Genomic DNA, 27,460 nt, shown 5'->3' on the forward strand with positions numbered 1-27,460 from the left:
GTCCCCCAACACTTTCTCCACTCTTAGATCTCTCTGCTACATTCTCTAGTGTAGAAGGATTTGGTCATCTGATTGGTCATTCTGAGGATAGCATGGAGCCATGTGTTACTAACAAACAGCATCATAATATTTTAAACGTAACCTGACCTTACCACTTGTAGACTCAAATGAAAAACCATGACTCCATAAGGTATGAAGACTTTTGTTTCTTAATAAAAAGCTTAAAATTAATACCCTAAAAACAGCTTCAAAATAAAGTATTAGCATTCAAGTCTTGCTTCAGCTTCTGTTTTCTACAGAAACTAGGTTAAGACAGAGTAACTATGCTTATGCAGCTATTGATGAGGGAGTATTCTAGCACCAGTTCAGTTCCAGTTGTTTGTAGGTGAGCCTTCTTTTAGAGAGAAGAATGGCAGGATTTAGAAACCAAACTTCATCCTGAAACTTAAACTCATCACATATGCTTTCTCCCTCCTATGGTGACTAAATTATCTTACAAAAATTTCTGCTGTAGTGTTTGTTTAAAGATGACAATTTTGAATTCTATGATCTTTTTGCATCCACTCCTGCTTTGGGCGATATATTTATTTAGTGGAGGCAAAATTATCATTGTACTCAATTCAACAAATATTTTCTGCAACCTATATGCAATCAGGTATTAAAGCTATGAAAGTTAGTTTAAAATATGGTTTCCATTTTCCTGGAAATCTCAGTGCCGTGGTGAAGCTTTCATCCAAAGTGACAGAAGCATTGGTGGCTGGTGGGACAAGTACAAAGAAATGGGAGTGTGCAAGACTGATTAATATCAATTGTTTAAAAAAAGTAATTATTTGTAGGGTAGTTGGTGACTGGTCAAGCAGTGCAGCGTGTGTATACATGTAAAAGATGGAAGTGGGAGAGGTGGGCATATAGGTATAGAATAAATGTATGTAGGAAGGAACTGCACAGTGGATTCAAGGAAAGAAAACCCCTGGAGAATAGGGTTTATCTGTAAATATGCTGTGAGGGGATCATACTTAATACCATGAGTAGTAATTAGAAACATCTAATATCTAGCTCATAGAAAGCCATGACTGCCATGTTGAGGATCAAGTAATTAATGTGGATGGATTCAGGAGACATTGAGGTGTTTAAGTAAGGAGGTGATGTAATATGTCTGTGCTTTATAATGATAACTTTGTGTGCATGAAGAATTGGTGAGGAAGAGTCTGCAGAAATGTGGAAGAGAATTGGTGAAGAAGAATAATTAAGAGCCTAAGGGAGTAGTTTAGATGCTGCTGACTAACTGCCCTGGCAGCGGAAGTGTCAAGGTATGAATTTATCCAAATGAGAGCATTAAACATTTTAAGAATTATTTCATGAATTTGGGCAGGAGAGATGAAAATTTGGTTAGCAAAAACTTTTTGCTGAATTAATTAGATCGTCCTAACATAACCCCATGGTCAGGAAGTTAAATGCATTTGGCCTCAATGGCTAACTGGTTAAATTAGTATATAAAGTTTGATATTTTGGCACGTGTCTCTCTCTCCAAGAGGGGTCATTACAGTACAATGAGGCCACTCCCCCAAAAAATTGTACTTAAAGATTGAAAAAAAAAAGTTATACAGATCTATTTTTTTCTCATCAAGGGCTATGAATATTATATGCATATTTTTCTTGTTCTTCTTATAAATGTTCTCCAAAGAAATCAACTTTTCTAGAAATAATTCAATTTGTTTTTTACTTTTATCATGCAGTTTTTTAAAATTTGGACAAATATAAACAGAATTATATAAAAATCCTTCAAGTGTCTACCACCCAGCTTTTAAAATCATCTCACTCATGGCCACTGATTCACCCACCCGCCACTTTATCCCATTCCTTATTTTGAAGCAAACCCAAGATATCATCTCATTCCATCTGTGAGTATTTCTGTATATATCTTTAAAACAACTTTTTTTAAAAAACCTAACTGCAGCAATTTAACACCTAAGTATTAATAGTTCTTTAAATAAAACAAATATATTCAAATAATTTATTGTTTTTACGTCTGTTTAATCAAGATCCAAAGAAGGTCCACACACTGTGATTAGTTGATGTATCTCTTAAATCACTTTTAATCTATGGGTTTCCCTTCCATTTATTTTTCCACCCATGCAAACAACCACAAAAAGCTATTTGCCCTTTATAATTTCTAAGTGACTGACAATCCTATGTATCTCTTGTAAATTAATAGTTGAATCCACAGCAGTGACTTTCAACAGGGAGTGATTTTGTTCCCTCTTCCCCTGTGCCCCAAAGGGATATGTCTTTTTAGTATTTTATAACCCAAGGATGACACTGACATCCAGTAAGCAGAAGCCAGAGATGAAGTTGAACATCTGGGAATGTGGGAGGATGTTGTGGGGACACAGTCCACAACAAAGAGTGATCCGGTCCAAAATATCAATAATGTTGAGATTTGAAAAACCCTACTTTATAATCAACAATTAAAAGCACTAATTCATTAGGGATTGCAAATGGTAATATTCTAATTACATCATTCCTTTTTCATTTATGACCTGAAAAAATTCTATAATGGGAAATTCCCCCTCACCTACTGTTTGGTAACCCAGAGAGATGATTTAGTTTAAGACATTAAAATCTGTTGAATATCTAGCAAATAAGTAGAGCTCAGACAGCATGTAGTCTGTTTCAATGAAGATCTACATAAAGTCTACACATTTTAAAGTACTTAGACTCAGATCCAAAGTGGAATGATATAGACAACATCCAAATTAATTGGTTTAGAATATACAAACCTTTCCTTTTTAGTCTTATAGACAATCTATTAGAGTATTTCTACTGACATTTTTCCCCCCTCAATAAATTTAGCTCTATTTAAAGTTAATGAGCTTTTTCAATTAAAGCCACAGATATTTAGCCTTTGGATAGCATTTGGATGAATCAGGGTGTATCTAATTACACTGGATAAATTCTTAAGAGGCTGAGGAGATTCTTCATTCAGAACAAGCATATCGTAAGTCAGAGTCCCGTAGCAGACATTGTTCCAACCAGTGTGCAAACTACTTTTGTGAAAGGAGTCTCCAAATGTGGCTGAGAATTAAAGATATGCACACAATGGAAAGCACAGAACTATTCTTTTTGAGAGTAATCGGTCACTTCTAGAACTAGAACGCAAAAGAGGCAACATTAATGTATGAGTGTTGATGAAGCAAATGTGCTATAGTCATCAGAGGACCCTGTTCACCAACTTATCCTTATCCTAACTTGAGGCATACTTTGACTCAGAAGTCCAAAGTAAGTCAGGAATTTGTTTCAGAATCAGTTTTTCAGTGGTCTGGCTAGGGTCAAGCATCCATCCTCGAGCCTGTCACTATGGTTAGGATAACCAGTACCCCACCAAGGTGCTTTGAGCAGTTAGTTAAAAATGCATACCTACTAAACTTTGGTTTTATGGTTTTTGAAATCTTACACTCTACCACTTCTTTCTTACCCAGAATCTTACTGCATTTTTTTTTATTGTCTCTAGCATCTCCTTTACACTAAGGACCAGGAAAAAAGTTACTAAACAAAGTCATTGGTTGTTTCCTGAAGATTTTATTATTTTATTTTTCAACTTGCCAATTATTTTCTGCACATAAATTAGTAAATTAGCCTTCATGCAGTGACCATGGTTGCAATTTAGTGATTGTGTTCTGAGAATTTACGTTCATGACTGGTGCTCTCTCTCAAGACAGTTGATATATTTCAGAAATTACAGCATGTCTTTCAGGAACCCAGGGGGAAATCTTTTTGTGTATATGTGTGTATGTTTGCACATGCACATGTGTTTCATTAAATATTGGAGGAGAAATTTAAACTTCCTCCCTACTTAAAGATAACCACAGGAAATTCTCAAATTTTATACTTTATTAATGTCATTATTTTAATTATTTTCATTAGTAGAGCTATTAGAGAAGGTATTCATAGCAGCAAAAATGAAAACAGGAAGCAAGAAAGTTCAAAGCATTTACTAAAGGGAGGGAGGAAATTTACAATGATAAAGTATTTTGCAGAATACCAATAGGCATTTACTAAACATTTACTGGAGGTAGAAATCAGGTTTCACACGATAGGAAAAGTTTACATGACACAATTAGCTGGTAGGGATGGTAATCAATATGATATGCATTCAAATCTTTGTATTTTAAAATAACTCTGTAATATGTTCCTATATCCAACAGAGGAAGTGTTAAAATACGTATCTTAAATGTGTGAAAATTAAACAGATTCCATGTACAGAATACAGGAAGAGCATATAAAGTAAAATAATATATTTAAATGCCTAGGATAATACTTTAGTCAATTTACTGAGTAGACACTGAATAGAAGGTAGCTACTATGTCATATCAGAAACATGTTAACAGAACAAGCAAGCAAGGAAAATATAACCAGAGACATTGAAATAAAGAGCAAACTGACAGTACCCAGAGGTGTGGGGGAGAGGGGATAAGAATGGGAAGGGTCGTCAAGGAACATGTATTAAGGACCCATGGACAAAAAAAACCAGAGGAGGGTAGGATTGAGGGAGGGAGGTTGGGAGTGGGTGGGACAGGGGAAAGTGGAGGTGGGAAAATGAAGATAACTGTGCTTGAACAACGATTAAAATAAAAGGAAGGAAGGAAGGAAGGAAGGAAGGAAGGAAGGAAGGAAGGAAGGAAGGAAGGAAAGATGGAAGCGGGGAGAGGGAGGAGGAAACAGCCTTGGATGGTGTGGCTCAGTGGATTGAGCACCGGCCTGCAAACTGAAGGGCTGCTGGTTCAATTCTCAGTCAGGGCACATGCCTGGGTTGCAGGCCAGGTCCCCAGTAGGGGGCACATGAGAGGCAACCACACATTGATGTTTCTCTCCCTCACTTTTTCCCTTTCTTCTCCTCTGTCTAAAAATAAATAAATAAAATATTTTAAAAAAGAAACATAAGCATTTATTTTTCAAAAATCTTCAAAAATATTCCATAATAGACTTTTAAATTATCCAATCTTTATTTTAGCAATTTCCCCCATATCTTGGGCTGAACCTGATTCTTCACTTATTTTTATTTCCTTAAGGTGATGAGGAGCAGTTGGTTACTAATTTTAATGACAGAACCCTTCATAAATGTGTTGATCATTAAGTGGTCATTTTCTAAGAGTTCTGGAATAAATGTTCTTCATAAATATGATTTTTGGATCTTGATTTCTGAAATTTCTCTCACTTCTTTGTGTGACTCTGATTATCTGTCATAGCAAGAAGACTGCACTACCGCTCAGCAAACTGGGTGGACCTTTTTTTCAGTGTGCCTCACTAAACTGCCATCTCTCTGTCTTTTTAACTAGAGAAGGTCAGTAGTGACTTAAATCACACACGATACCCTTGTAGAAAAATCAGAGCATGAGGTGGATGCTGTAGTGGATGCTGTTATGAATCACCAGGATTCCCTCCTTAAGAATGGAACCACTCATTCCCACAGCTGCCGGTAGTGATGGCTGCTGACATCTCACAGCTGAGCTATTCCGTAAGCTTTGCTCTCTGCTAAAGAGAACTGTTAGAAGTTGTACTCCCTCCCTTAGGGAAGCCTACAGCCAATGACTGTTCATGGCTTGGGGGGGTGGGGGGCAGGCTACAGTTGCCTCACTTTGAGACATCTCTGAAGGACCACCTGCATGTCAGCATTTCCTGTGGGATCAGCTCACGCCTCTGTTGGAAGTGCATCATGGTTCAACTTGTCCCTATGCTCGTCCAACTTTCCTGACTTCCTTCCAGTTGTTCCAAGAGCAGTCCTCAATAAACATTTTGCATGCAAATATCTATCTTACAGCTTGTTTCCTAGGGCTCCCACCTACAATGTTGGTACCAAGAGTGGTCCTTAAAAGCAGATGCTAAGTTAGATTTTGGAATTGGATCTGTATCTCTCTGGCTGAAATTGAGGACCCCATCACAGGCAATGGGTGAAATATTAATAGCCCCTGGCATATAGTAGAATAATTTTTAAAATTTTCACTAGCGCTGAACTGGGACAGTTACTGGAAAGAAATGCATTGGATGGTGCAACGTTACTGGCATTTAACAAGTTAGGTATGTGTGGACAGGGAGAGGGAGTTCTTATAAGAACTAAGAAATTAGATCGTTATTGCTTGGGGCTATCAATGCATTGGGAAAAATATGATAAATGCCTGTGGTTAATCACTAATTTAAGGCTCAATGGGACAGCCAGGGGGTGTTGGCAGCATATAAAGAGGCTCTCATCTCCTGTAACTTGGAAGACAGAAAAAAATCTTTTTTTTGCAAGTTTCCCTAGGAAAAGAGACCATCTAGGATTTTGGAAGACCTGATCCCAGATGGAGTGAATTTATTATATGAAAACAGCGACTTCAGAGATGCAAGGGGTGAACTATACAGTACATGTCTGCTACATGGCCCCCTAAAGGTGAAGACTTTCAGTCTCCAGCCACCACGATCAGTCCTGCTGAAGGTTTACAACTGAGGCCCGTCTCAGGCTTGCTATAAACTGAAAGGAACTGCTTCACCCAAGTTTATACCTCTTCCCAGGGGGCACATTAATCCAATAATGGATCCAAACAGGGGTAGGAAGGCAAGTTTTCTGGCTGCCAAACAAACATGCTAAACTAACTAGAAAAAAAACCAAACAAAACAAATAACTGACTCTGTGTTAAATATTGAAGGGAATTCTCTATAGGGCCACTATTTTTTGAAAATAGGTCATATTGTTGTAGTCTGCTCTGTTTTGGATGTCGTAATTTAATATGGGCATAAACAAGTAATGACAATGTTCAAGCATAATACAGACCAGAGATTTTCAAAACTATTTTAAAGTAATGGAACGTTTTTGTTCCAGACCATTTTTTTTGGCAGAATTCTTGTATATAATAAAGTTGAAAATGGAATTGCTCTTGAAGAATTTCCTTTTTCCCCTCCTTGAAGTAGTTTATAATTTGTGTTGCAGGGCCCCCCTTTTCCTCACTTCCTTCTTCTTCTCCTTCCCTTTTGCTCCTTTGAAGTAGCTTTTGGAACAAGTTGGAAGAGCCCTAATTCTCCTCAAAACAATGTTTGTAAATCACTATTCAAATAACTACATGGTAAGGATCCTACAGAGATGATTTAAACACTGGATAGGGTGTTGGACTTGGAGATTTCTTGGTTTGTTTGTTTGTTTGTTTGTTTGTTTTCATCTTTAGTTCCATACTATTCCTAATACATTCTTGGCCTTTTACTCTCTAAATACCAAATCATTACTTAGCATTTATTTAGCAATATCTTTACTCTTTCAGTATCTTGGAATAACTAAGTTTTTGTTTAAATCTTCATTTCAACAAATTGAATTATATACTAACCAAATTTGCTACCTCTTTTTCTGTTTACTCAGAATCATAAACAGACATTAAAAATATCATAGAAGTTACTGATAAAAATGTTCTATCAATTTCTGTTAGAGATCATCTTTTATTATTTATGAGTTTAAGCACAGTGAGGTTAAAGGTCTTGTATGTCACATGATTAAATGGCAGAGCTGGGCTGGGTACAGTTCTTTATTCTCAAAATTTTCCAGTACCATTTTTAAATACTATCACAAATGTATTCAAATATATTTCTCCAAGCATTGATTTCCTAGCCCATTATGCAAATAAAAAGTCAGTAAAAGAAATATTAAAAAGAAAAATAAGATCGCTTCCAAAGTTCTAACACCTCTAGTATCTTCTTTTTTATATTTATATCCTGTTTCATATACATAGTACCTTTATAGTTATATTTTTTACAGTAGGAAATTTCTCCTCCTCTTTCTGCCATTTCCTTCTTTTTTTTGTCATCTCCTTTTCTTCCTCACCCTTCTTTTTCTCGCCTTCTTTGTCATCTTTTTTTCTCCCCCTCCCCCTTCACTCAAGATTCAGTTGATAGCATGCCATGCAGGCAGGCATATCTTGGACTAACCATTTCAGGTCTTTCTTTTCTTGAACAAAAGGAATAAGGTGATCTTTCCAACTATTCAAAATCAGTTCCTTCTCCTGTATGAAAATTCTGAGAAGTGGGAGGAAAAATTTGTGTAAGATATCTAGAGACTTGAAGGGATAGGAGAAACAGATAAATTCACACCTGTCTCTATAGAGATTTGGAGAAAGGGAGTTATATGAGGTGGGTTAAGTTGGCTACGAGCAAGCCTAAAGGCTGTAAATTCCTAATATCTAATTTCCATGAGGATAAAGAGAGTTGAAACCAAAAGACTATGCCTAGCCTGAGCAAAGATAGGGAGAAGAGAGGAACTTTGGTTCTATATCAGGGAAAAACCAGTTTAGATCCAGTCTTTTTCCCTAGGAAGAGACTAGGTGTGTATGTGAAAAACAAGGTAAGTATACAATGAACTTTTGTACCTGGGGCATGGGGTACTTATGAATTGATTCTCTTAAATGAGCATGACATCAAGCATTAATCTTCCATTGAAGAACCTGCAATGATTGCAAGATGGCTCCACGGACACCTTTATGGTAAACACTGGAGCAGGGGGAATGCAGCTCTATCCTGAGAACAGTATTTACCTCCCTGCTGCCTGCATATTCCATCAGAGGTTCCTTGATATTTGGCAATTCCCAATCGTCTTTGCTCTAGAAGCAGCGCTGTTTCCCAGAGCCCGCATATTCTACTGGACACAATTTGGGTACTTCTTTTTCGATGAGCTCTTCTCTGAGAGTGCCACAATGCCTCTAAAGCCCCTCTCTGCACCAACACTGGCACATGAGGAATTGACACTAGAAGTCTTCAGGACTCTACTGCTCTGGGGCAACTTCATACCCTGTGGGGATAGGTGGGTGAGTTACTGAACAGAACTTCAAGACTAGGGGGTCTCTGCATTTTGCTGAGGAGTCCCTATTGTGAAGTGTTACTGGTGGAAAACATCCTCTTGGCCCCTCTGAAACCTACTGGAGCCGGGGATTTCCCCTCAGCTACTCTCCTTTGGACGTGGTTAGAAAAGGCCACATGATGTGTATTCAATGGCCAGGAAACTTCAGAGGCAGGCAGCACGTGGATAGATGACTGAAGTAGACTAGATTTCTCCCATTCTCCCAGTCATTGGAAAGCTTTTAGAAATCTCTGGTCATATAATGGGGATGGGGCTGAGGACCTGGTGGACTAGCCTGGACTTTATGATCCTACTGGCTAGAGAGGCCTGACAAAGTTTTGTGAATTGCATCCCAAGTCATAAAATGGGACACCTTAACTAGGCTTGCATTCTCCTTCTTCCCTTACGCATACATCATAAACATTTCCTAAATTGTTACATGGTTTTGTATATTTGTTTATTGAATGACCTTCATAATTATGATTTGATTGCAGCATAATGATTCCCTTAAGAGGATGTGCCATAATTTGTTAGGTATTCATTGATTGCTGGGCATTTAGGTTTTTTCCAATGTTTCATGATTACAAATAATGTTGCAAAAATATGCCTATTGCTTCTTTTCTGATGTTAAATCATTTCCTAGTGTACATTCCCAAGAGTGAGATTACTGAGTCAAAGTGTAAACATTGCAGTTAAACAAGTCCAAAGGGAAGAACATATTCTATATGCTTGCAAAGTAAACTAGGAACCTGGAAAATGCTGATTGACTGGGTTTGAATCTTTGTCCAATTTGATTGAATTTAAATAAAGGTAAACATTCCTTTTCTATAACTGAATCCTGTGAATTAGTGTCAATGACACAAGTTCTTCCACCAGGCTGACCAAATAGCCCCTAATGGCAGCTCTGTGATACAGCACAACAGAAATTATCTCACCCTCGGGTTCAGTACAACATCCACTTGCATTATCATTTTCCCAGTAAATAGCTTTTGCCATTGCTAACTATAGCTGTGTGAAACCAACGGCGTCCACTTGGCAGTGAAACACATACCAAAGTGTTACTCAATTATTATCCAGAAATAAAACTTAAATCATTTCTCCTGGCTAACTGAGCGTAAGGTACTTTTTATACACCAAAAGGGTAAAATCATGCCTCTTAAGCAAGCTTTGGCTTTAAATGTCAGTTTTCTGATAGGGGAGGGTATTTTGCTGGCCTCAAAACATGAGGTAGGCTCACAAAACTCTCCTTCCCGTCTCCTTCTTCCCACAGGTTTGGCACCCAGAATATAATCCTGGAGCTTCACCTCAAGGCAAATTCCACACTTACCTTACCATTTCACTAAAGGAAACATTATTTCACAATAGTACACTACAGTGATATTTGTTTCACTTCAACACAAATTTATTGAGTGCGTATGCAGCAGGGCATATGGAAGGAATATGGGCTTGAGAATTATGCCAACCTGCTGTTTATCCATGAAAAATTTACATAATCTTTCTAAATACAAGTGTTCTCATTTATTAAAGGAAAATATAATATCTCTTCCACAAAGTAATTGCAAGTTATGAATAATAAAAAATAAAAAGTGACTGGCATACATTAGGCACTCAATAAATGCTAGTTCTTTTGGGTTCTAAATGGAATACCAGACAAACACTTGTTCCTGCTCTCAAAGCCTATAGGACGGTAGATATGAGAAAACCAGTTATGATACCAGAATGTGACAGATACCATCAAACAGAAACAAAATATGAAGGAAAAGATCAAGAAGGGACAGCTGCTTGAGACATGATCTAGAGATCAGAACTGGAAAGGTGATATAAAATAGTAAAAATAAGCATGATCTGGATTCTGAAATCCTGGCCCTCACCAAGTAAACTAACTTCCTTGAGACTAAGTTTTTTCATCTGGAAATAAAATAAATGAATCTTAATAGAGTTTGAAACAAATGATATCATATATATGAAATCTTTGTACCATCCTTGCATTTGTTTGTTATTTTAATACGTGATGAAACCAAATTCAACTATCTGGAAACTTCATGAAGGTGGTGGGATATGAAATAGTTCTTATAAAATGGGTTGGATATTGATCGTGTATCAGAAGAATTGGCTGAGAGAATAGCGTAAGCTAAGATTCATGGGGAAGAAAATGCACCATAGGGTGAGTGAGCAGTTTAAATGGAAATAATAGTTCAAAGTGAGTTGGGGCTATTTGGGAAAAACTTTGGATGGATGGTTTGCTAAGCATATATCCAAATTTTATTTTACATTATGGTAAGCTCTTACAGGTTTTTTTTTGAACTGGAAGCAAAATCTCTCTCATCTCTCTTCTTAGAACTGAGCTTTACAAAAGAATTCTCCCAGTGGTCTAGAGACAGCACACTCCTCATCCCTTGTTGGAAAGGAATTTATATCACATATCCCAGAACCAGTAATTGAATTACAGATTAGCTTAAAACATCCTGTGTAACCCAAATAATGGCCTCCAAAGATGACCACAGTCTACTATTCAGAACTTGTGAATATGTTACCTCATATAGATAAAAGGGATTTGGCAGATGTGCCTAAGGATGTTGAGATAGAAATAGTGTCCTTGATACCTATCTGGGCCCAATGCAATCACAAGGGTTTATATAAGAAAAAGGTAGGAGTGTTCAAACTCAGAGAAAAGGGGAAAATGTGCAGCAGAGGTTGGGATGATATGCTTTGGAGACAGAGGAAGGGACATGAGTCAAGGAATGTGGCCTCTAGAAGCTGGAAAAAAGGATGTGGATTCACCCTATGGCTTCCAGAAGATAGGGAACCCAGCCAGCACCTTGACTTTCAGACTTCTGACCTCCAGAATTGTCAGATAAAAATTTTGCATTGTTTTAAGTCAACAACATAAATGTGTGGTGGTTTGTTATATCGACAACAGGAAACTAATGCCTATGTACATCCTCTAGCTCTGTTGCTTTTAGCCTATATTCAATTTGTCCCTAAGCCACTACCCACACCCATTATAATAAATTAAAAGACCAAAACTTTTCTCTGGGGATTTCTTTGGAAATAAAAATGCATTATCATCAAACTAAACATTTTATTATCTATACCAATGGTTCAGACTTGATCTCTTAAAAAGGAATTAAGGTCAGTTTGCAAGTGGTGCTTTCACCTATTTGGTTTTCCACATCAACTTGACACTATATGTAGTCATGAATTTCCTGAATTGTCCATTAAAACATAGTCTCAGCTTAGGACCAGAGGGGTTCCACTGACCAAGTTAAATTCCAAACCCTGCTTCCTCCACAAGGTCCCAACCCTTCATATATACAGCCATTCATAAGGCTCTTTCTTTTTTGTTCCTTTTCTTTTTTTGCTATTCATGTTCGACTTGGCCCTTTTACAGCCTGGAATTTGTAGGGAAAAAAAAGCCACTAACTTTTAAGCCCAGTTAAAGTTACAAGGAACTGAAAAAGAGAAAAACATCTCACAAACTAGGGTGCTTTAAGAACTTAACAGGATTCCTTCGTGGCCATTCTTTTGTATTCCTATCCCCTATGACTTCAGCCAAAAAATATTAAAATGAGTTCCTTATACTGAACATGGTTTGCAGGTGAGGGTTGTCTGAGCTTTAATTTGCTGTTTGATTTGCCCCAGGATTTTCAGGTGTTGCATGAGGGAGTAAAGTACAGAGTGTACCTTAGTTCTTGGTTGTCAGCCATTGGACGATGGCCATCACATTATTAAACCATCCAAGCACGCTGGGTCTCAACCACAAAATTTAATTTTCCCTACTGCAGGGACTAATCAACTACCATAGACTTAAAGACCTAAAGAGACTGTTTTTATCTGCAAAAAATTTCCCCTTTCAGACTGAAGTGGAGCTAATTTTAGTTTTGTCTATCCTCGGGGTTACAAACATTGATAGAAATTCAGCTTGATGAAAAACAGATAAGAGGTGGAATTTATATGAATACAATCTGTGACATAAATTAAAGAAAGATGAAAGCTCCAAGGTTCTCGGTAACACCTCAGTAAATAACGTTTGAGCATTTCACTGCAGGCAGTCCCCACCATACTTAATATATTTTTACGTCTTCAGCTACCTGAGAATGTCTCCTTATTCCTTCCTGCAGTCCCCACAAGGATTTCCCTCATCTCTGACTCCGTTCTTTTTTGTTGGCACCTCATCCTCTAGTCTCATCATATCCCACCTCCAAATGTGTACCAAACTGCAAAAGTGGTGATATTGAGGCAGGGGCAGAGAAGAGAAAAAATGCACATGCATTGGATGCCTCGGACATTAGTAGTCCTGGGCTATCTACAGGCCTTTTCTACGACAGAGAATAATAGCCCCTAAGATGTTGAAGCTACTGGTATTCTGGTGTCTATTACAGGTAGCAAAGTGCTCCTGATTCTCAAAGCATTTCATTATACAATTGAATATTTTAATGATAAAATGGAACTTCTAAATATCCTTAAACTTCCCAACTCATATCTTTAAAACTACATAAAATAAATAAGGCTCAAAAGCAACAAAATTCATATTTTTGACCACCTAAAGAGTGCTACCGAAGCAAGGCATCCATTGTTCCTAGACTGATGCAATCAACATGGAATAATAAAATTGAATAGGCTGACTCTTGAGGTGGAAAAACTTTTGATTATGTGGATTACACGATCAGAAGCAGCAAATCCACATGGATCTGAGCCAAGTGACAATTGCAGGAAGGGCGCTGCATCTCTTTCAAATACTTAAGGATGAGCTCATTGAGACATCAAAGAAGTAAATTTTAAGTATAGCACAGGATTGATTTGATTGCTTTAGGACACAAATTGTTTGGCATAACACCAGAGTTTGGGGGTAAATTCCAAGTACTTATACAGGTGACCCAAAACTCACAGCTGCTTAACTTGTAACTATCGTTCAGGAAACAATTAAGATGTAAGAGCAGGGGTGCAGTTAGCGATATACTCCAGGGATCTCTTGGGAGGTATAGGGTTTGGGGGGTTGGCCAAAAGACAACCATAATTTTTGATAATTTCTATTGAACATATAATCAACGTTCTGTACAACCAACTTAAAAAATAGCTTTTCAAAGCAACTGGTGATTTGCAATGCCAAACTTGTCCAGAGAAAACAAACTGGTGTCTTACTTAATACAAGTATTTCATACATTTCCCCCCCGCCTCCCCATTGGAGTGGAAAGTTGATTTTGACTGAAGATTGAAATGCCTGTTAACCAGACTGCATTCCCAGGTTTTGGGCCCCCTCTCCCTGCCCCCAGTCTAATTAAGAGTCTTTGTATTTACCTGAGAGGGCAGGGCATACTTGATTCTTAACAGTAAGAACCAAAATAGCTAACTGGAGGCAGATGTATTTTATTCTTTCTTACCTTACAATCCATCATTCCATCTTTCTTCCTTCATCTAAGAACACCCCAGTTTTCTTGTGTAGCAGTATGCTCAGTTCCAGGAGACGCCTCCTGCTGCCACAGAAAATCAGAAGTAAGCCTTTCCCCTGAGCCAGTTATTGGAATAGGGGTGGGTAGAAGAGCCAGTCCTGGCCACTGATATATTAGAAAATGTTTTATAAAAAAGACATTTTTCTTTCATCGTTTCTTGTTCCCCTTCTGTTTGGGATGTGGTTCCAAAAAAATTTGAGAATTGGTGTATTGACAGCCACGCTAAGATGACAAATGGAAACCTTATCCTCTCACTGAGGACACACAAAGCAGAAGCTTGCACGGGGAGGGACCCTGAGCAATAGCACTGAGTCACAAGCACAACCCAGGAATCACCACCTCTGGGTTTTGTTGTTGTCGTTCTGGAAACAGTAAATGATTTCTATTTTGAGCAACTTTTGATTATTTTGTTGCATGCAACAAGAAGTATTCTAAATGATAAACTCAATAGACTCTTTCATACAGAGGGCAACACAACACTCCATATATGCCACACTCAAGGGCCCTAAGCATATTAGAAAACAGGTTTAAGAGCTTGGACCAAAGAACTACAGTGATGACCCAAAGGTGATTTTCTGCAGGGAACTGGGTGGAAGAATTTGGACCATTGAAATCTTCCCCTTGCAAAATTTAACCCAACTCACAGTTAAGGGAACAGTTGAGTCCAAGGACTTTTTAAGATTAAAGAATCATACTTTATTCTGATATTCTGAAAGGCAAAAGGAATCGAGAAGTCAGAATTCTTACAAACATGTACCGTACATGGAATACCAACCATTCTATTAAATTTTTTAAAAATGGTGTCACTTGTCATTTTTGGAAATCTCTCTGGTAACTTTCACACCTGTGTTCCAAAAAGTTGACATCTTATTTTTCACTTATCAAAATGAGGCCCTGTCTCCATTACCTTCTAAAGAGAATAAGATTAGGAAGATCACTAGGCGTCTCCCAGGTGTGAAATTAATTTGTTACCTTTCACCATAAGACATTTTTCTTAGACAATCCCTGAGAAAAGGAGAGTGTGGGGAGAGGGAGGAAAGGCTGGAGTGGAAGAGCATCAGAATGGCAATCAGATGAAATCATGGTCCCTTCACATCCAACTGTTCTGGTGATAAAAGTTGTAGCACACACATGTTAAATTTATCAAGAAAAGACAGGACAGCTCCCATGACTAAGAAAGAAAGCCATTTTAAAAGGTTCTTTCAAAACGATTGCTGTTGAAGCTCTACAGGAAACATTAGCTTTAAATGAAAACTGGAAATTGAAGGAAGTTCCTACCAAAAAAAAAAAAAAAAAAACAATTACAAGTATTCTTAATTGTTTAAAAGTAATCTGTCATGCTAAATTGGATCATGCATGATACATTTATATAAATGGTTTAAAGGCACAGATGTTGTAATGTTGCATATTTTCTTTGCACATACTGTTCTGATAACACATTCAAGACAAGGGATCTGATTTTCATTTTTATCTCTGCTCCCCTTCCTTCTCCACAACATCTCCATGCCTTTTGAGGCTGGGGAGGAGTAGAAGGGAGGCAGAGCAGGAATAAAATAACTGCGAGTCAGTGACTGCTACTCCATGTATTTTATTATTTCAGGAATTCACTCAAAGCTGGGCTGCAATTACATTTAAAACAGGAGAATAATGGGCTATTGACATGTATATGGTTTTAGAAATATAAGGCCTCATTTTCTCAGCTGGAATTTCCCCTACCATGTGCATTTGCATTACATTAGAGATGCTCTTTTGGAAGAAGAGGATCACATGCATTCAGACATTTTGACATTATCTGGGTCAGAGGCAATGTTAAAAGCAATAGCCCTAGAGTACCACAGCTCTCTTCCAGGCAAGCAGTGCAGTGCATTAGAGAAGAAGGAGGCAAGCCCCGCACGTCTCCCCGCATTGGCCATGTTTTATGACATACCTGTCTAACCCAGACATTAATCTACTGAAGATGAATTGGCCTGGTCATGGTCCTCTGCTAACCTTCAATGGCGTGTACATTACCTAAATTGAAATCTGCACTTTTTTCATGCCACATGTGGTTTGATGTGATGGTTCAAGGAATGTAGGATGCGTTTGAATTGGTTTTTCTGTGGAGAGAATCTCCCCTCCTATTTACCTTTCAGCAGGGCAGCTGCAGGCTTTCCTTCTCACTTGACAATGAAAGCATTATTCTCTAATGCTGCACCAAGAGCTGCTGCCCTGGCCAGCTCGGAATTGCATGGCACTGGTCAGGTATGTAAGCAACTCAGTGCCTTTCCTGTTCCCAGAAGTGCCAAAGACATAATGAAAAAGGAATGCAGAAGTTTTCACCTGTTGTAATTGTCTAATAAAGCCCCATACAATGAATTCTTTGTCATTTTCCAAGGAGAGGTCAGTTGTAAGTGTCAATGATTACCTGAGTGGTTTATGCGAATAGAAAGGCCTGTATAATTGGTGTGATACTACCAGTAAAATCTCATCAAAGTTGCACAAGATGTCTATAATTTTCTAATCCTTCACATGACATTCTTTATTTACCCTGCACTTATGTTTCTTTTCTCAGTGGGCAGGAAAGCAAGGCTTAAACTTGGCCCTTCTGTAATTAGTGGGATAAGGGGGCAGAGGGAGCTAGGAAACAGTTAATCCTTGTGCAACTGCTTTCCCTGAATTTTTCATTTTTCTACAGGTTAAAATTGGAAAAGTAGATGGACACCCTAGGTGTGAAGAGCATAGGTTTTATGGATGGACAACATAGGTTCAAATCCTGTTATTATAGAGGTGAGACCTTTGAGCTTAATTTTCTCATTGGCAAATTGATGATAGCATGAGGATTGAATGGAAATCTGTAATCTTTCATTCATTCAACAAGTACTTATGAAACACTTCTAAGTACCAAGCGCTGTGTGTGCCCCTAGCTATTGGGGATACAGAGCTATATTTTGTTCTCATGAAGCCTATGATGATTCACCCAGGAAAGCATTTAGCATACAGTGCTTGGCACACAGTAAACACACCATAAATTGGCAATTATCATCATAATTACTGCAATAGAAGTATGCAGAGTCACATTTTCACACTTCCTGTTGAAGATGTTCCATGTTGTCATCTAGAAGAGCAACAGAAGGGTTATTTTAAACAATAGTATGACACTCCACAGAAAAGCATAGTTTAGAACTATGACTACTCACTTTCTCAGTGCAGAGACTTTTGTAAAACCATCAAGTCTCTGCTTTGACAATCAAAACTGATGGTGAACCCTGGGTGTTTTAACTTTGGATTATTGAGAGTCAACTCTGTGCCAAGCACACTTATATAGAGAAGTCTGGAAGGACAGCTTTTTGACCCGTTATCATGATTAAAATAATTTTTTATTGTCCATAATGTTAATGGAACAGCTTACAATGTTTTGATCTGTGAAAATCTTATTTAGTATTAGTGACCAAAACTGCCAATGCTGACATTCAAGCAACTGGAATATTAGTGCCATTAAGTCTCCCGCCATTGAACTGAGTTCATTTGTTTACTGAAGTCATTTAAAATAAGAATGACTACCTGGCAGGGTCCCATAGAACTGAGGTGCACATTACTGTGACATAAATAAGGAGTCTCTGGAAAATGGGTGCCAAAGAACTGAGGGAAAATGGGTGATGCAGCTGGACAAGACAGCTATACACCTGCTGGAGTTATACCTGGCATGATCTAGTGACGTTTGCTTCCACTTTCTTAGGCAATAAATTTGCTTGGTGAGTAATGGTGCACACCTACCAATTTAGAAAATTAGAGAGATAGTTTCCTTTCCAGAGAATTGGCTCTGAAGGGTATGTGGAGAGCTGGAGGCTCTTTGAATAATCCAAATCCTCCACAGAGTAATTCCTGAGAATTTGTCTCACTGGCATTGGGAATGATTTGCAAAGAGTTCAGAACATTTAAACATAGACACTCCATTATACAAACATTTGATGACTATAGGAAGGAAGGGCTCTGTGTAGAATATGGTGAAATACTGTAAAATGAGAGTATTGTGTTGCTTTGTTGAACTCAACTTATTCCCCAGACTTTGAGAATAATGGCCATTAAGCAAGGACTCGGTTTTGATAAAGATAATGACTAAATCACAAAATGCTTTTAGAAGTACTAATAAAAGCAAGTACCGGCAAAAGCAGGCCCTAGCTTCAACTGAATTTCAGTGCAGCACTTGAACTTAAATGCAGTTCTCTGTTTACTTTTTTACCCTAAAATTATGAAGGCCTTGGTTTTCTTTGACTTGCTTTTGTTATTTCTGGGATCTTCCTAGAGATAAAGTATTTAAAAGAACGTCCAATTATATGATGCATCTTTGCAGAAGTAAAACCCTCAAATAGACACAGAAAACCTGTGCTTTTGCTTCTAATGGAGAGTAGAACAGAGCCCGTTCTCCTAGTCACCAGAGCTCTCAAGTCCTGAGTTGGTATTGGGAAGCACTAACAAGGAACAAAAGCTCCTGCCAACCACTCTCACCTAGATAAGTTATTTGCTCACATTTCCCCCTAGCAGCGAGGCACAGAAGACACAGAGAGAAGATAATTTGCTAATTATGTCAGGGTGCAGACTTTTTGCATAGACTTAAGTCTACCAGTCGGGGCAGGCTGCTATGCTGTAATAACACATGTCCAAAAACCCCGTTGTCTTACAGTATCAAGTTTATTTCTAGTTTGAACTACATTCAATTTGGTTTACCAGGGCCTCTGCTCAACTAAATCACTGGAAGATACACTGACATTTAACACATGCTTCAAACCTCTCCATGACAGGAAAAAAGGAGAAAATGGAAATCTGAATATTGGCTGTTTGGTGCTCCTACTTCAACGGTTAAATAAGACATGTATCCCAGCTTAAATTCAAGAAGATAGGGAAGTGCCACTCTCCTATGTATCCAGGATTATTATACCCAAGAATATCATGAACTACGGCAGGATTTCTAAGAGTCTTGTTGTTCATCATATTAGACCAGTGGTTCTCAATTGGTGGCAAATTTGTCCCCCAGAAAACACTGGGCAACACCTGGAGACAGCTTTGGTTTTCACAATTGGGAGTAAGATGATAACGGGCACCTAGTGAGTAGAGGCCAGGAATGGTGCTGATAGTTTACAATGCACAGGATAGCTCCCATGACAAATAATTATCTGGTCCAAAATGTTAATAGTGCTGAAGTGGAGAAACCCTGCATTAGATTACTGGGTCTCTCAAAACTAGTGTACATAAGAAAGTCCATGGCCAAACAGGAATTAAAACATATTATAAAGTTATAGTAATTGAAACTGTGTGGTATTTGTGGTAAAGGATTAGAAAACTAGATAAAGGGAACAGAAATGGAAGCCCCAAAACATTCACTATATGTGAATGTGAAAAATGGTAGAGGTGAAAATCCCAGACAATGGGAAATGACATAATTGCCTGCCTATGCGGGGGGGCCGGGAGGAAATAAAGCTATATCTTTTCCTCATATCACAGGCAAAAATAAATTCCAGATGGATTAAAAATGTAAATGTAAAAACAAGACTGTCAATTTGTTAGAATAAAATATGAGCATGTTTTTATGACCAAAGGGTGAAAAGAAGGCCTTCTTAAACAATAAAAAACTTAAAGAAAAATACGCATAACTATAATGGTATCAAAATGACATGAAAAGCAAGAGACTGGGAAAAACACTTGTGAATATTTATATAACACACATATAAAATGTATAAAGAAACACCTAAAGTATATGAAGAGATTTATTAAATATAAAGGCAAAGGAGGAAAACACAAAATGCAGTGTCTCCAAATAAGGAAGTGTTCAAAACAAATGATAAATTACATTGAAAGGACAGAGGAAACAACCTGAAAGGGCTCCCAGTGGCAACGTTGAAACAATTTGAGCAAAAAAAGAGATAATATAGTGCTGGAAATAACCCAAGTGTAAAACAAATATACAGGAGTCCATAGTAATAGAGTGCCGGCCCCTCCTCTAACCCGGCCCCTCTCACCCCCAGGAGTGTGGCCTCACCCGCTCCCTCTCTTTCTTGAAATGTGGGCTGGACACAGTGACTGACTTCAAAAGAAGAGAATATGGGATATAGGAAAGGGAAAATAATGTAAATTTACAGTGGACAAACTTGAAAAATATTGTCTTCATCATACACATACGCTATGTAAAATCGAAGAATAAGATCCACAAGGATCTAAGTTAAAGGAAAAAAGACAATTACCTTGGTTAGCAGACAGGGTGAAAAATGTAATGTGTGGATATCTTGGAATAGGGAAGTACTGAATCCCTAACAAAATTGGATGAGATGAGGAAAAAACCCCCAAAATTATGGCATTATTTAAAGAAACTGAGCCCTTAGAGGAACTTCCATCAAATTGAGTCTTCAATTTTTAATTCCATTTCTTTCAATATTTTATTAAAATTAAATTCACAGTTTTACATATGATGGATTAATGAAATAATGGTCCTTTTGCTTTTCTTTCTTTTTTTTTTTAACTTTTCTTATATCCCTGCCTTTGTGTGGTCCCCGCCCACAGATTTGGGGATTAACTAGGAAATTTTTGGTCAGTGGAATTTGAAAATAAGACTTGAAGTCTATTTTCCTAATGGGCTTTGGAACCCCGGCCAGTGCCACCATATGAATAGGCCTGGCTGATCAGAAGCAAACAGCCAACATACCCACATTGCTCTACCTGACACACTGCAACTTAACCACCAGACCTGTGACTGAGGTCCTCTGGCACCAGCCAGCCCCAGGTGACCTGTCAAATAACTTCAGATACATGAGCAAACTCACATGAAATCTGGAGTCTGGACTGATCCAGAAAAAGACCCACCAGCAGTACTGTCAACTAATAAAATGGTGAAGCCACTAAGTTTCGGGGATGCTCTGCAGCAAAAGCTCTACGATGCCCTATATAGCACGAAGTAGGAGTCTATAACTAAATGATAGCCTATAATTCTCCTTTTATATTTTGCGTGGAAATTTTGAAACTCCCTAACCCTGAAAATTTAAGCACTCTTTCATGAACCTTATGAAATAAGAGTAGATAATATTTAAAGCTCAATCATTTTAAATCTGCAGGGTTTTTTTGTATTGCCCTCCCGCCCTGCCACCCCGCCCCCCTCCACCCCCCTGCCGGCGCCCAACACTCACATCCAAACTCTATCTGAATGTTATCTAGCTTAATAAAAAATTTGACATAAGACCTCAGTGTGACTAGGTTAATGGCTATTCAGTCAACTTGTAGCTACATTCAAATATTAGCATCTTCATTACTTGGGTATTTTGTTTTTAGGACCATGTCCTTGGATAATACTGAGAAATATGCTGAGTTCTAGCATATACCTAAGAAGAAAATGGAACTCTTCCCTGGGCGGTGGGAAAAAGGCATTCATTAGCAATTTTGATAGTTTCAAACATTTTTCTAATTGATAGAGCTGGTCTGAACTGTGTATTTGTGGGAGCTGTTTGAATATTCAAATATAACAAATTTCATTGTTCACATGAGTTTCCATTGGAAATAGGTAAATGTGATTTGTTTTTCCTGTGGATTTGGTACAACTATGCCTATAAATAATAGGATGCTAGTTATGTCCTAGAATTCCTCATTTAAAAAACCCCGTCAAAATGGAAAACATCTGAAACAAATATGTAAGGAGTTCAGATACAGGTATGCCTTCTATTTTAATTGAATTTATTAGGGTGATATTGGTTTACATACATGGTTCAAGTGTACACTCTACAAAACATCATCTGCCTACTACATCTTGGACCCATCATCCCAGGAAAAATTTCTTTTCATCACCATTTTCTCCACTTTGGCTACCTCTACCCTTCCCTCTGGCTAACACCATGCTGTGGTCTGTGTCTGTGTGTTTATCTCTATCTCTGTCTCTGTCTCTGTCTCTATCTATCTCTATCATTTCAATCTCTACCTATACATCTGTACCTATATCTATATTTATATCTACATCTATATCTATCAGGTCACTCACATATACATACACGTATGTATATATAATAAAACATACATAATATGTACTTTTTTTTGCTAGTCCTTCACCTTCTTTCATCCAGCCCCCTATCCCCTGTCACCTTTAAACAGCTGTCAGTCTGTTCCATGTATTCATGCCTCTATTTCTGTTTTGAAACACTAATTCAAAAGAATACATGTACCCCTATGTTTATTGCAGTGTTATTTACAATAGCCAAGATCTAGAAACAGTCCAAGTGCCTATCAGTAGATGAGTGGATACAACAAATCGTGGTACCTTTGTAGTGGAATACTACTTGGCCATAAAAAAAGGAAATCTTACCTTTTGTAACAGCATGGGTAGACTTGGATATTATTATGATAACTAAGATAAGCCAGTCAGAGAAAAACAAATACCATATGATCTCAGTTATTTGTGGAATCAAAAGAACAAAATAAACTGATGAACAAAATAGAAACAAGCATATCTCCTTCTATCACATTTCCCTTTACTGTGCTTCACAGGTGGTGCGTTTTTTACAAATGTAAGGAAAGACTCTCCACTAGTCAAAACAATATGGCTGTCTTTACTGTGATGGTCTGGAAGCAAATGAACTTACAATATCTCTGAAGTATGCCTGTACTGTCTTCCAGGGTTAGTCAGTCACCTCACAGTTGGAGACTCAAACTCTTCCCCTGTTCCAGCCACCTGCGAGTTCAGTGACTTCCCAAAAATGGTGCTGAAGCACCAAAAATTCAATACTACCACTGAAAATATCATGTTCTCTTCTTCTTGGTTCTTCTCCCCAATCCTAGCCAACCCACTTTGGAGATCTTTGGATGAATGCCATTAAAGCTGGCTAACACCTACCCTTGGCAGCAGAGTTATTTTAGATAGATTCACTCTGTGGAGAAACATCCAGAGGGATAAGTTTGAAGCATTCAAAATCTCTTAGTTCTAAGCTGCCACTCACCTCATAAAAACAAAAAAATCTCAAAAGCTAAAGGGAAATGCCTTTGCCAAAAGTCTTATGAAATAATGCATTTTGGTACATGCTGAGGAATCACCAGGAAGAACTATAGCAACATCCTCTTGAAATATCTACACCTTTTGAAAACCATACTTTTTCCCCACTGGCATGAGTGTAGTTCATGCTAAAGTTATTCTTGTTGCTCAGTATTTAGGGCGGCGCCATCCATTTGCATTTACTTGCAGCAGCGTGACTGTCATTAAAGGAATACATTCGATTCTTTTACATTTACATTCCTGTGAGCAAAGAACACTCAAACAAGAAGATGCTTATTATGCACAAAGGTACACATACATGCTCACACCAGGAAAGGAAACCTGAATCTTTTGTAACCATTGCAAAATGCTAATTAAGACCATTATACCACCTTATGTGAAATACTGGCTTGAGGGGTGATAGAGGCTTAACAAAATGTTCCTTGTGGAAGGAAGTGGTTCTGAATATTGGTCATTTGTCCTCCCTGCTTACCTTCTGAGGAGGGTAAATCATCTAGTTGGAAACTAGAAACATTAGACATTCCTAATCAATTCTATATATTGTTTTAAGTTGTTGCAAGACTTTCAAAATAGGAGTGCAGTGGTTACCTCTGCAATAGGGCTGAGAGATGAGTGGCGGGACAAAGCACTACAGAAGTTCACAAGAGAGTCTTTTGCAGTGAAGGAAAATTTTCATATCTTAATTGGGGTGGTGATACAGGTATACGTATTTGTCAAAACTCATCCAATTCTACTCTTAAAATCTGTACATTGTACTTAAAGAAAGAAACATAAGGATGAGAGGCCAAATCAAGTAGGGCCATGTAGGCTGCGGTAAAGGACTTGGATTTGTGTGTGCAATGCAAATTCATTGGAGGTTTACTAGCGAAGGAGTGACGAGATCTCACTTACATTTTAAGAGGTAGACTCCATCTGTGATGTGGTCGATGTGCTGAAGGAGAACAAAACTTGAAGCTGGGAGGCCATCCAGGGGGCTATTGCAATAGTTGAGAAATGACTCAGTGTTGGCTTGGTGGAGGTTGTCTCATTAGAAGTGTCAGAAATGGTGGTATGCTGCTCAGGTATCCTCGCCACTTCACGGACAGTATTTATACTCCTGCTGCTGGGAAGGTTTGATTACCAGTATTCAGCTGTCAGCCATCTCTGGGAATTGTATCTTCTGACGGGAGCCACCTGTTCCCTTTTGGGGCAGCCCAAACAGAGGGATGGGTTGATGCAGGGCTATAGAGGTCCGGTTCCCTGGACCTAGTGCAGGACACTCTGAAGCACTGTCCTACCCTTTCAGCTCCCTGCAGAGTGGGATGAGGTCTTTTGACTGCACCGCAACTTTCTCCACTGCTTTCTGCTTCTGTTCCTCTCCCAATGCAGGTGTTAACTCTAAAAGCACCCCCTAATAAAGGCTAATCTCTGTCTCAGATTCTGCTTCCTGGAGAACCCAATCTGTGATGCTTTGCGTAGAATTAGGTCTCTTTTCTCCTCTCTCTAAAATTAGAAGGTATGTTTCAGGAATCTCATCTGCTTATTTAGTGATAGATGGTGGGTCACCATGGTCTGGAAATATTAGGCAATGAAGAATCTCTCCCAACCAGTGCTCCTTAACTGGCCATGGGTCACCTAGTTGCTTAACTTCTCAGTTCCACCTTCTGTAAACTAAGGAGGAATTTAATTAAATGTGATAATCTAGAAGAAAAATTTTACAACTCTATAATAAAATTCATTGAAATATTAAAAGTAGCTAAAAACTGGAATATTATTTTGGTAATAGTATTCAAGATCTTGTTTCCCCTTGGCCTACATCCTGGTTATTAGCTGTTTTTCAATGTTCATGTACTTCTCTAAAAAGTACACAGACATGTAAGAAGATTAGACTAAACCTGCAAATTAAACCTGTAAGTCACTAAGGTTGAGTGATTAAAAACTAGAACATCCTATATCTTTTCTGTATTTTGTTTTCCCCTTTCTCACAGCATGAATATATCTTCTTGCAATGCTCCCATATCACTAAAGAAAGCAAATGTTATTTCTTTGTTCCCCAAGTCCTCTTACATTCAAAGAGTAAAAGGGAAGTTTAATTGACAATGAGACCATCCATCATTTATTTGTTGGTAAGGTATAAAGTATTAAAGAATAAACAAACAACTTGCTTCTAAAGAAAGATGAGATCTACAGTAAGTACCCTGTTTTAGAGGAGTTACTTTGAATGTAATTTCCTTCACTGTGCTTTTTTTCTTGCTATTTTAGTTCTTAGTTCTTAGAACTCATATTTTTAGTTCTTTAGTTTAAGAACTAAATTTAACCTTCTTAAAGATGTGTGGCCTTCGTTATATATAACTATAGTGATTTTTGGTGCCACATATTTGCAATAGTTGACATGTAGCATAGGGTAGAATGCTTAGCAGCCTCTCTCTGATTCACGAGCCAAACCATCCCTGCCCCTCCGTGCCTCCATTTTAGACATCAGATTTTGCTACGATAATCAAGGACTTCTCCAAATGTGGCTCTCAAACTACTTGCATCAAAATCACCTGTACAGCTTACCAAAAATACACATGCCCTGGCTCCATAAACCTCATTAGCATTCATTAGCATAGTATAATCCTTTTAATATTATTTAACAGCTTTAATTTGTTGTTCTTTCTAATTCATGTCTTCTCTCTCCTCATTTGCTGGGTTCTTTTCTCTTTATCGTCATTGCAGGTCTTCTTTTTCTTCTTATTGTTTAAATAATCAAAGGGCTCTCAATATAACACTCAAACCTGTAAGTTTCTTTTTTGTTTCTGTTTAAAGATTGTTACTGCAGCCTCCTGATTTCTAGATAACTAGCAGTAAGAACATTTTCACTCTACTTAGATCACCAATTATTTTTGATTCCAACTGTTTCAATGAGTTTCAGTTAGCTGGAAAAAGAGCTGCATGGCAGCATTTTGCCCTTCCTCTGACTACTTTGATACTATTTGTGTTATCCATATTTCAGAACACACCTGTGTCGTTTTCACACAATCTGGTAAATATTATAATATTTAAGCATCACAAGGGCATTGATGCGTAACTGAATCCTGGACTGGCCAATCAAGGCTCACAAGGAGTGGATTTCAGGAAACCAAGATGATGTGTCCTCAGCCACCTGAAAAAATATGCAGAGACTCAGGTTACATCTGGAATTCATTCGGTGTTTTCTCCGTCCACTCCCGATCAGTTTTCTCACCACCCTCCGCATGAAAATTAGGCGATGTGGGTGAGTTCACTCTCATGCCCTGGTTCAATTTCTCAAGAAGAATGTATTGATCACTGCCATAGTTCAAAGCAGGGCCTTGAGGGGTGAGGTATATGTGGGGGTCTTTCTGAGCAGAAGAAAAAGAAGGGAGGAGCTCACTTGGCAGCTGGAATTCTTGAACTCCCAGGTAATGCAGAGAATGCCATGATTTATGAAGTGTACGGCACTGAGCTACAGTAAAACTCTATGGTACAATTTAGGGCAAACTGTATTTCTCTAAACACAGTGATTTCATTTCAACCTTAACGGTTATTCTGCAGTCTATAAAATATTTGCATTACCTATCTAAATGTATACATTATTTACTGTACAGTCTGTAAAATATTTATGTGATTTTTTTTCTAAAGATACTATATGTAGTATATTATTTTTATTCATTCTTTTCCCCTTCCTAGAAACAGGCATGTGGTAAACTGGATAACTTTTTTTTGAAATCAAGAAAAAGTGGCAGTGAAGAAGGAAACACAATAGAATAGAAAAAAGAGATGGCATGTTTGTTCTTGATGGTCTTTCTCTCACCTGCCTATTTCCTATACTCCTGTGTTGGCTGAGAGTCCCAGTGACCAAGAGGAACAGAAGACAAACAGCTGTCAGGTGCTTTGAATTCAATATGAAGGGCTGAAACAGAAACTCAATATACACTCATCCAAATTTCAAAGAAAGAAAGGAAGGACATGTATACACACTCGTAGGCAACATAAAACATGAATCATTCATGAGGTTCGATTGCCTAGAACAGTGATTTTCAATCTTTTTCGCCCCATGGCACACATAAACTAATTACCAAAATTCTGTGGCGTACCAAAAAAATATATTTTTTGCCAATTTCACAAAAAATAGGTATAATTTCGATTCATTCACACCTGACAGCTATTGTGTTGGCTGCT

The sequence above is a fragment of the Pteronotus mesoamericanus genome, unplaced genomic scaffold (genome assembly GCF_021234165.1).
Source record: "Pteronotus mesoamericanus isolate MK-2021 breed Mesoamerican mustached bat unplaced genomic scaffold, CSHL_Meso_final contig_73, whole genome shotgun sequence".
Taxonomy (NCBI): Eukaryota; Metazoa; Chordata; class Mammalia; order Chiroptera; family Mormoopidae; genus Pteronotus; species Pteronotus mesoamericanus.